The sequence below is a fragment of the Emydura macquarii genome, unplaced genomic scaffold (assembly GCF_026122565.2).
Source record: "Emydura macquarii macquarii isolate MOO-44397 ecotype Brisbane River unplaced genomic scaffold, CSIRO-AGI_Emac_v2 contig_2205, whole genome shotgun sequence".
Classification (NCBI taxonomy): Eukaryota; Metazoa; Chordata; order Testudines; family Chelidae; genus Emydura; species Emydura macquarii.
This window is the reverse complement of record NW_027132342.1, coordinates 4,862,414-4,873,105: the sequence shown is the minus strand read 5'-3', so window position 1 is coordinate 4,873,105 and position 10,692 is coordinate 4,862,414. Positions and strand designations below refer to the sequence as shown.

Sequence of the window (10,692 nt, the reverse complement as noted above, 5' to 3'; positions counted from 1 at the left end):
AAAAAAAAAAAAAGTGTTTTGATAAGGTCAAAACATTTCATTTCAACATTTTTGGAGCATGTTTTGATTATTTATTTTGAAACAACTTTTTTTTTTTTTAATTTCTTTTATATTTTTTTTGAAAAAGGTCAAAATTAAAACAAAACATTTTGATTTTATCTAAATGAAATGTTTTGATTGATCTAAAAAAAATTGTTTTGTGGGAAATTTTGAAATTCTTTGTTTTCATTCAAATTTGGAAATTCCAGTTCGTACACAGCTCTACTAAACAATGTTAACCTTTTCAATCTCTCTTCATATTGAAATCTTTCCAAAACTCATTTTTGTCACCCATATCTGGATCCCTTCTATTCCAGGTAGTTTATTATATTATTATTATTCCAAATATTCCAATTTATGTAATGGCATCAGAATATTTTCAATATTCTTTTATATTAATGCAAACATGTTTAACATATAAGTACTGTGCAATCATGTTAGCAGGCAATAATTGTCTTATTCTATCAAAATCAAATGTGTACTTGGGGAATTATTACCAAAAATATAAACATTTTAAGTGAAAACAAAACCAACAAATGGGCTTAATAGCCCTACTGCCTTTGTTACTCATGCTGTTCTGCATTTATTGCTTGATTTGTATTTGATTTTCTCCAAGCAACATAACCGTTTCATCCTGCGTCCTTGAACAAAGGCCAGTTGACAAAAAAAGGTAGATAGTTAATGACACTCCAGTACAATAAATTATAAATAGAAGTAATAGGCTAAAAGGTCAATTTAGGCTGATCAGCAGAAACAGTGAAAGTTAACAATGAAGTCTATTAAATTCTGGAATAGTCTCTTCAATGGAGTTTTCACCACTTCCCTAAACACAAGATCTGGAAAATGCAGTTCACAAGTCTGAACTGAGAGGAGACTGGAGCAGATGACCTACTAAGTCATTTTCTTCTCTAACTTCTACTGTCCAGAGTCACAATTTTTCCAAAAGTGATTAGAAATTTTTTCTGTGTCCAACTTAAAATACCTTAAAGGGGCTAGATTTTCAGAAACTGCTGAGCACCAGCCCTCTGAAAATTAGGCTTTTTCAAGATGTCTCTAGTTGGGCATCCAGAATTAAAGGCACTCAAAGTTACCACTCACTTTTGAAAATCTTGGCCCCTTTCCTCACATGAGTGAACAGTTGTGTGCATGATGTCAGGGGGTTTATATATGTGAGTAAAGGCTAGCTAACATGAAGAAGGGAATTACAATCTGCTCCCATTCTTCTACACCTTTCCTATCTTAAAACACAGCTACAATGCACTGCAGCATGGCTATGGGAACCTCTCCCCAACTATTGCTACTGAATATCAAGAGGTAGTTGAAAATTTAAAATAGAAAGCTTCAAGAAATGTCTTTATCGTTATTCTTGGGGTAACAAAAGATAAGCAATCCAGTCTCGCTATCTGCATTTTCACAAAGTCAGTGATGAGGCATCTGAATGAGACTACCCAGAACTGTATCTTAGCCGGTTTGTGAACACTACACATACTGGTTTAATTAAGCCATCAAAAAAAATGAAGGAAAAAGAAAAAATAGGATACAAAAGGAGAGGAAAACTTCTTTAGTAAGTTAAAGCACTCTTAATAAGTAACAACATGACATTAGTCATTAAGAAACAAGAACTCTAAATAATGCATTCAGAACCTACAGATCTAAACCAGAAGATAACAAAGCCTCATAAATCTATTTGTTCATTAAGTTAAAAAAAACCTAGAATTTGTGTTGCTATCATGTCAGCTGGCACCAAACTGTACGCAATTTAGTGCAACTACAAAGTGAAACCCATAGTCTACAATGGCAGGGTTTTTGATCACGCTAATTAACAGCCATTTTGTTTAAAATAAACAGATATGACTCTAATTGCCTTTTTTGCATAAGAAAGGGGAAGATCTTAAAAGTGAAAGCATGCAAAGGGAAGATCAGACAGACGCCTTTCAGACTGATAAGCAAACTCTGTGTGAAACGCACACAAATGAAGTTCAAGACGCTCTCTGGATTGACAGCAGAGAGAGAGCAAAGCAAGGGGACGAAGGCTTCTAAAGGTGAATAGGCACGGCCCCATTTTCCTTCCAGTGGGACAATTAGACACTGTTCTACATTCTGTCCTCTTTATTTTCTTGCATCTCTCTGTGTTATGAGGATCCATTCCTAAGCAGTTTAACCTTTTATAGCATCTAGCTTGCAACAATACCACCTAATTCTATGAACTCATCAGATCTCATAAAGGGCCTGGACAGGATTTTGGTGGGAGACATCCAAAGAAAATCCAGATGTTGCAAGCAGTGAAGTGATTTAAGAAGAAGGCATTCTTACCTCTGTGTTTACTTAACCAGTGTTCATGCAAGAGGCTAGAGGGTACTGTACTGGTGACATTCAGGACAGATATAATACTGATTTAAAGATATAAAGATCCCTTGAAGTTCCGAGATGAAGACCATGGTCTACAGCTCCATTCCTCAGGCAGAATGGTACTTTTTACCACAAAGATAAAGCTTATTTGTACAGAAGACTGAACTTTCTTGGTGGTTGGTCTGAGGCAGTGGAACAAACTCCCCCAGGACCATCACAAACTTTACCACCTTCCATTTTAAATGCAAGGCACACTTCTTCAACCTGCCTTCCCTAACATGTACTCACTGCTGTGTGTTTATTTTAAAAAAACCAAACCCTACAAAAAACAAAGATACTCACCACACACAATTCTTCCCCTGATGACAGGGTGAGAAAAAGAATTTGCCATGTGAAAGATGTGTAGTTACATTGTTTAGTGTACTATTGGAAGGCCTCTCACTATGACCACAGCTACAACTTTAAATCCAGATCCTCATTAACATATTATATTCATTTTTTTGCTAAATCTTAATGATAGTGAATGCTGAATGTGGCAAAATCTGCCCTTGACCTCTGAACAAAAAAACTGCCAACAGAAATCATTAGCAATTTAGGCTTTGGTTCCATTTTCCATGAAAATAATTTCACACAGAGCAGCAGAGCTAAAACTTTATACCCATGGTCACACCAGGTTTTCCCTGGATCTCACACATAAAAATCCACCTCTTTCTATCCACCAGATGAGAATTCATTTTTTGTGGAAAGGGCTCAGAAGAGATTCTGTCCTCTGCACTCATCAATCTTCCTTGATTTAAATACCGAGTAAAATTTTCAAAAGCACCAAGTAATTTCAGAGCCTACATCCCAATGACTTTCAATTAGACTTTGGCTCCTAGTTGCTAGGTCATTTTTGAAAATAGGATTTAAGAGCTTTTGAAAATTTTACCCACTGTTTTGTCTTAAACGAGCACAAAAGAACATGGTTTGGTCAAACATAACCCCATTTAATAAAATAAATGTAAAATAAGCATCAAATCTCACATATGCGTTTCCTCTCCCCCTTCCATTATATATTATAAAGGGCAAGTCCACATTACACTAATAGCTGGGATATAGATTTTAACATCTGATTTTACTGTGCAGCAATATCTCTGTGGCTTCAAGCAATATTCTTTGCATGGCAGGATGGGTGAAATGACACATTTGCCTCCAAAGACCCAACTACCTATATTAACTATCATCTGACTCCTTTCTAAGGAGACAATTTAAAAAATATAAACATAAAAAGCTGATTCCTGAAGACTAAGTTGAAAAAAATCAATTGTAAACAGGAAATAAATGCAATTGCAAAAGTACCTGTGGGTTTAGGATATTTGTAGAAGATACTTAGAAGGGAAACCCTAAAAAGTATTTTTAAATGTAATTCAGTGTTAACTGTACATAGTGCATATGTTGATTTCAATGGGACAATCTCCCTTACTTAGAAGTGTGGAGAGAATAGGGCTTTTAAGCAGAGCTGGGACAAGAATGAGAAAAAATTGAAGGTAATTAACAATAACAAACATGACAATATCCTGCATTTATATAATATTCTCATCCCAAAGGATCTCCAAGAGTTTATATAACAGACAGCTCTACAGTGGAACAGAGTGGCTGTTGAATAGCACAGTAGAAAAACTACATGACAGTTTATGACTGGAAGTGAAGTATAACTTAGCCAACATGCAGGAGGACATTTAGGTGGGTAAAATGTAAGCTGAAATTTAGCCAGGACATAGAGGCTAACACCCCAGTCTATAAAATATGCTGTGCGATCTTTAACAATAACTGGAAAATGTCTTGGTTTTCTTTCTCACCTGAAAGATGGATTAAAACCCAAGAAGTAGTTTAAATTTGTTTCCATTCTAGTACTTTAAAAACTATCATATACAGCACAGTAAATGTGCTCTTCTGAAGTTGTACTACACCATAGTGATATCTTTGTCAAGTTTAACATGGTGACTTCTACTGTAAGAAAACTGCCTATTTCTGTACTGACCATTTTCATATTGTGCTTGAATAAATCCATCTGGATGACACACCTAACCTAGTATATTTTCAAATACTGGAATAAAACTAAGTTAGCACATTGCTTTGTGGCATGGAGAAAACCTATTTTCATATCAAAAGTATAGATGAATATTTATTGAGTCATGATGACTTACAATATGTAAATTATTAGTATAGGGAAGATGCATATGCAGGGAGAAACTAACCCATCTATCTTGCTCACATGCTGTATTATAGATTCATTATAAGAAAACACCCAAGTAAAAATATAGCACAAAGCCAAGAGAAGCAGAGTGAATAGTGACACCTTTATACCGTGTTACAATCCTGTCCAGACTACCAAACAAAATCCTGAACATCAGATTGAGTGAGTTTCCACACCAGGATACTAGACACTGCATTGAACAAGAGGGAGACTTCTACAGCTCTGACCTGACTATATTCACTCCTTACTTCTAACACCCTCTACACATTCCTAACTCACCACTGCCAGGTAACCAACTTGACTTTATAGGAAGGAACTACATAACAGAAGATTCACAGCAGAAGACAAATTCCAATCACTTTACTTACCGGCATTTTGGGGGGGCAGATATACTACTAGATTGGGTACTTTCCTATCAGAATTCTATTGGCAGAGCTGTATGCAGAGGGAAAAAGTAAACCCAGCTCCTATTTGTTGGATTCACAAAATACATTGAATCAGACTCAGGTTGTCCCTTGAACTCCATACCTCCCTACATGCTTAATCAAAGCTGATTCCTTTTCTCTTCCTGAAATGGTTAGAGAATCTTCAATAGGTGCAAACTGTAAGCTCCATTTCTACAGCTTCTCTCAACAGCACTTAGCTACTGGGCATTATTATCAACCAAACCTTAGCAAAATGCATCATCCTGGCCAATTCTGCTCCCTAGTCTGCTGTTCACATCAAGCTTCCCTTCAGGAGACTGAGCTACTCCCATTCATATGTACAAAGTGAACAGTCACGTGATCCTGTTTTAGGTTTTGCTTTAGAGTCAAGGAATCCATTTAGTTACATCAAGTCAAATTTTGCCTGAAATCTACACATCCAGGATAGATTTGAATCAAGACAAAAAGAGATCTCAAGGCAGAATTTACCCATTTGAGTCAAGGGCATTTGTACTCTCTCTGGTATTGGATGGTGAATACAAAAATAAATTTAAGGGCACAAGTCTGGCAACTAACTTTGTGAGTTGTAGATATTTGGGGTTTGCCTGCCTGGTTGGGTTAGCTTGATACACAGTTTTAAAAGATATTTTGAAGGCAAAATTACCTTTTTTTTCATTTAAGAAAAACTGATATAGCATTGCTTTTCATTCATTACGACTGTGTATCTTTTCCTCAAATATAGACTATTTCTTACCCCTCAACACTATGTCATTAGGATTAAAATACTCTAAATATTTTGGCTTTTCAAATGTTCTTTATTTACAATAAAATCAACAAACGGGAATATGTATTGTTTGAGACCATCTGTGTCATTAGATCACATCGTGATGCAACCTGATGAGGTTTCACAGGTTTCAAGTGAGCTACAAGCAAATATATTACACAAAATAACTAGGGTAAAATCACAAGTACCAGTTTCAGCAGCAAACCTCACAGGCCTTCATATGCATTACTTGCATATTCCTGTATAGGAAAATCAAATAGACACTGACAGGTTTCAGAAACTGATTTGCACCTTTATTTTTAAGATTTATAAAAATAGATCACACTGTTCTAAAGCACATCTGTACAACACATAAATTAACAGATCAACCGAATAGCTGTTAAAGGACTCCAACACAGCCTCAAAGGCCTCAGAAAAGCTCCTGCAAAAGAAGGCCACAGTCAAATTCATGCCCTTCAAGGAAAAACTTGATCAGATATCACAGAAGGACTTTGCATCATGCCCTTGTGTAGCTCAACAGTTTGTGTCTTCAAAATTTAATTTCAGTTTTTTCACTGTTTACCAAAATAAAAAGGAAGGAGACATAAGATACTAAGTATAAGCACAGTTTCCATTTTACTAAAGGTGGTGAGATTCCTTAAAAACAAAATAGTACAATAGTACGCACCTGTTTTTGTTACCTTTTCTCTTGCATTCCACTTGCTGAATAGCATGTATTATAAAAAAGTGACTAAATATATTTGAACTCAATACAACTATTAGATATATTTACATAGGGCCTTTTATACTAAAAGATCCCATCAGACAGGCATAACTTCACCACCTCCGGAGTGGAATCCAGCAGCTGATTAACAGTGCACAGCAACACTACAGAACACACCAGCTTAGTGCAGAAAATAAAGTAAAAAACTGTATCCAACTGAAACTGAATTAACCAATTAACTAAAGTGACTCTAAAATAGACATTCCTGTCTCTCAGGTACACAATACATTTTTAAAGCAAGCATCCTGAGGGAGATGACTATACGGTCTGCCCTATCCCATATGGCCTCATGTCAGGAATTCTGCATGACCTTTGACAAGCTTCCAGCAACATTTACATGCACCTAAGAGTTATGGTCCAAGTTCTGCTCTTGGATGTGCACATGCAGCTTCCACAGAAGACAATGATAGCTGTGCTTATGCAACTGAGGGCAGAATTTGGCCTTATGTACTTTATTATCAGTGAGACTAAGTGAGCTCTTTTAAGAACTCAGTACGTTTTAAAACCATCTAAGAAAATGTGCCACCTCCACAAAAGGAAAAAGAATGATGCAACAAAAACAAAGTGCACAGAACTCAAGTTTTAGAAGTTTCAGTGATGTGACTTAAAACGCAGAGAAATCAAAAGGAAGGTTCTGTCCTAATAAAAATGGTCTTTAATTCATACTGCTGTCAACATTTTCTATGATTATTTTTAGGGAAGAGGGGGTGAACTAGATATGGAGTGGAAGTCTTAACTTTGATATTCCTGACACTCCTGAGTTTATTTTAGACCATTAGCACTATTTAGACACAGTTTATTGTATATGATATTAAAATCCCTGCTTCACAAAAAGAACATTTCCTCTTTACATTAAAATAACTAGTGAAGAGCTAGAGATCTTCCCGGCATCTTTTCTTCCTTGTTGTATTTAATTTTATTTATTTTTATGGCAAAGTCAAAAGGGAAGACAGCTGCCCAAGGCCAAACAAGAATTGGCAGAACCAGGCAGGACCGTTTTAAGACCTTCGTAGGCCCTAGGCACACTTGCCTTCGTAGGCCCCCCGACTGAAATAACTAATTTGATTTTAAGTTATTAAGAAATAGTTTTTTAAATAAAAAAAAATATATATATACTTTTTTTTCGTAGGCCCTGAAAGTTTCGTAGGCCCTAGGCACTGTGCCTATTGTGCCTAATGGATAATATGGCCCTGAAACCAGGTACAGTTGTCCTGATTCCCTGCCCTGAATTTTAGCTCACACAAACATCCTTATCCTGTATATAGTAGTGATACTGCAGTGTGGATATTTTGTAATGCCATGCTAACACTGTTAAATTGATACATTTGAAGAAGGCAGAACTAGATACCTAAAAGTATCACTGATTATTCATGTGGCTTGTGGAAATGTTGCACAAGAGTATATTATTTAAGGTGACACTACTTAGCTTCCCCAAAGTGCTTGTGATGTGACTTCAAAAGGTACTTAAATGATTTTGGGGGAAGTAAATATTGATCAGTCTATTGAGAAAATGCCTTCAAAACCCTTGTGATACTGTAGTAGTGTGTGTAATTTGGGATTTTAATTGCCAGATTCTGAAGGGGGAAAATGTGGGATGCCATAAACTTTGTATTTTTTTTTTTAAACACTAATCACTGAAGGCCAAATCCCCAGCTATTATAAATCAGCTTTATAAACCTCAATGAAGTCACACTGATTTACATCAGCTGAGGATCTGGTCCTGTTTCTTTAAACAATTGGAAAATGAAGTTTCATCATCACCATGATGATGAGAACACATTTTACATCTAAGCATCAGCTACAATTTGGCCTGTAAATTCACATCAGGGAATGGAAATAGCATTCTTCTAAATTATCTTGCAATTTTAAAAAGTTTTTAACTTTTACTGTCTATCCTTATTTTATTTCTTCCACTGTCAATGAATTTGCTATCAGATGCAAATTCCATTTAAGCTTCTGTATTGACTTCTATAAAAGAGCGGTGTACTCAGAAAGAAAGTTAAGATACATACAAGGGAAAGGTTGCATGCACGGCCAGATTTTCAAGAGTTCAGCAGCTATTGGTGAAGCCAGGGTCTCAAGAGAGCTCAGCTCCCATTTAGGTATCTAAATAAGGGGTAGCAAAAGTGCTCAGCACTTACTAATTCCCACTGTGACACGTCTGGCTCGATTTTCAAAAGAGTTCAAGTACTCACATGCTGAGTTTTTTTGAATATCTGGCTTCATTACACGGATGCCACATTCTCTCAAAAGGAACCAAGTCTATGAAATGCTAAACAATGCTGAGTGCCCTTAACTCAGTGAAATCAATAGGAAGTGAAGGTGCTTAGGGCCTTGTCTATACACATAAATTGTATCACTTTAGCTATACCAGTACAGCTAAAGCAGGACAAACCCCCTTTCCCTCCCTCCCCTGAGAGTGGACACAGTATACTGGTATAAAGGTGCTTATACAGGTATAATTGCATTCACACTGTGACTAGAGGTTGTACTGGTATAACTATATCAGTAAGAAATCACACCCTCACCAAAATAGTTATTATAATGGTACAAAAACTGTGTATGGACTAGGCCTTAGTATTTTTTGTATTCTGTGGTGCCAGGTTCCCAGCTAAAGTGACACATACTCTGGTACACCCAGTGCTGACTCATGCAAGAGTCATTTCAGTGCCTTTCCTCCCTTCTCCTTTGAAAAGAAACAGCTTTCACTTCTCTTCTTTAAACACCACCTTGTTTGGATTTAAACCCCCTGCTCTCCTCCCCGCCTGCCCCTCCCAGTTATTTCTTGTACTCAAAAGGCACAAGCTTCCAGTAAAGCCAAAGCAGCAAAGAGGCATGTGTGAGCATAGCTAGTTCTTTAACTTCCTGTTTCAGTGCAAATTCTATATGGCTATTCTGGGACTGCCACTGCAGCACAAAAGAAAATCACCAAACATTCTGGGGAATCCCCTTCTGTCACTTTTTATTCTTCTGACAAATAAATTAGTGATGATGTGTCTCCTCAGGGTGTTCTTTATTTGCAGTTAAGTCCGGAAATGAGTAATGGGTTTCCTCTGCAGTCACACTGGGGTTTTAGACCAGCTGAAAAGAGCCTTGCCCTGTCTATGCTTCAGCCTTGTCCCAAAAGGAACTAACAACATGTAGCACCTTCATAGTCTGCACATGCTTAAAGTATTGATCACTTTTAACTAACTAAACCTCAATAATTATTTATCTTCCAGGGCTGCTGTTGTTATTCCCATTTTATAGATTCGGAAACCAAAGCCACACAGGCAAAACAGTGGCAGAGACAGAAGTAGAACTCAGGACTTCCTGACTGTGTCTACCTTAGCTTATTTACCCTAAAATTTCCCACCGCTATTAACACAAGTTCAGTTCCACCAGTGGTAGATTGTTAGTGTAGATCACCTGCAGGTGGGTTAACCCCTCTATCATCTAACCTTGCTTAGAGCAGGTCCAAAGGAAATATTAGGAGGGAAAATGTCAGCATAGACAAAGCCCCTAACTGCAAATTCTGTGCTCACGTCTCTAGCCCATGCTGTCTTTCCAGGACTATTCCTACACTTGCGAAAATAGCTCAGTCCCTGTATCCCTTCTACAACACTGCTGAGACTGCCAGCATGTGTCAGCTAGGGCTGAAGGTTCATGCTAGTTACTTTCCTTCGTTAGAAAAACAAATGCATGTAAAGGGCTAAAGCCCAAAGGAGCCTGGTACAAAAATTAGTTATACAAGTTAATACACAGTGAGAAGATTGGGTCGAAAAATGGGAAAACAATTTAAAAAAAATCAGTGTTGAAGTTATTTTGGTTTTGTGGGGTTTGAAATGGACCGCTTTTTAAAAAACAATTGATGAAATTTTTAATCAAAATCATCTTACGGGAAAAAATTCAGCCACCATTTCTATTCTCATTTTGATAATGTCTTTGATTTAAAAAAAAATCAATACAACTTGTCAAAATTTAAAGTCAATAATTTTTAACGAATTTCTCTCTCTTTTTTTTTTTAATGTAATTTTCTGACAAAAACAATGTGTTTGCCTTAAAAATTTTGAGTTGCTTCTGGTAACGAGCCATCCCCTTCCATAAAAAAAAAAAA

At 36.6% G+C, this 10,692-nt stretch overlaps 1 protein-coding gene across 3 annotated transcripts in view; it reads right to left on the bottom strand.

Annotated features, from left to right (window-relative positions):
* Positions 1-10,692, bottom strand: part of SOX5 (SRY-box transcription factor 5) — an 831,751-nt gene that overhangs the window by 701,471 nt on the left and 119,588 nt on the right. The window lies entirely within an intron of this gene.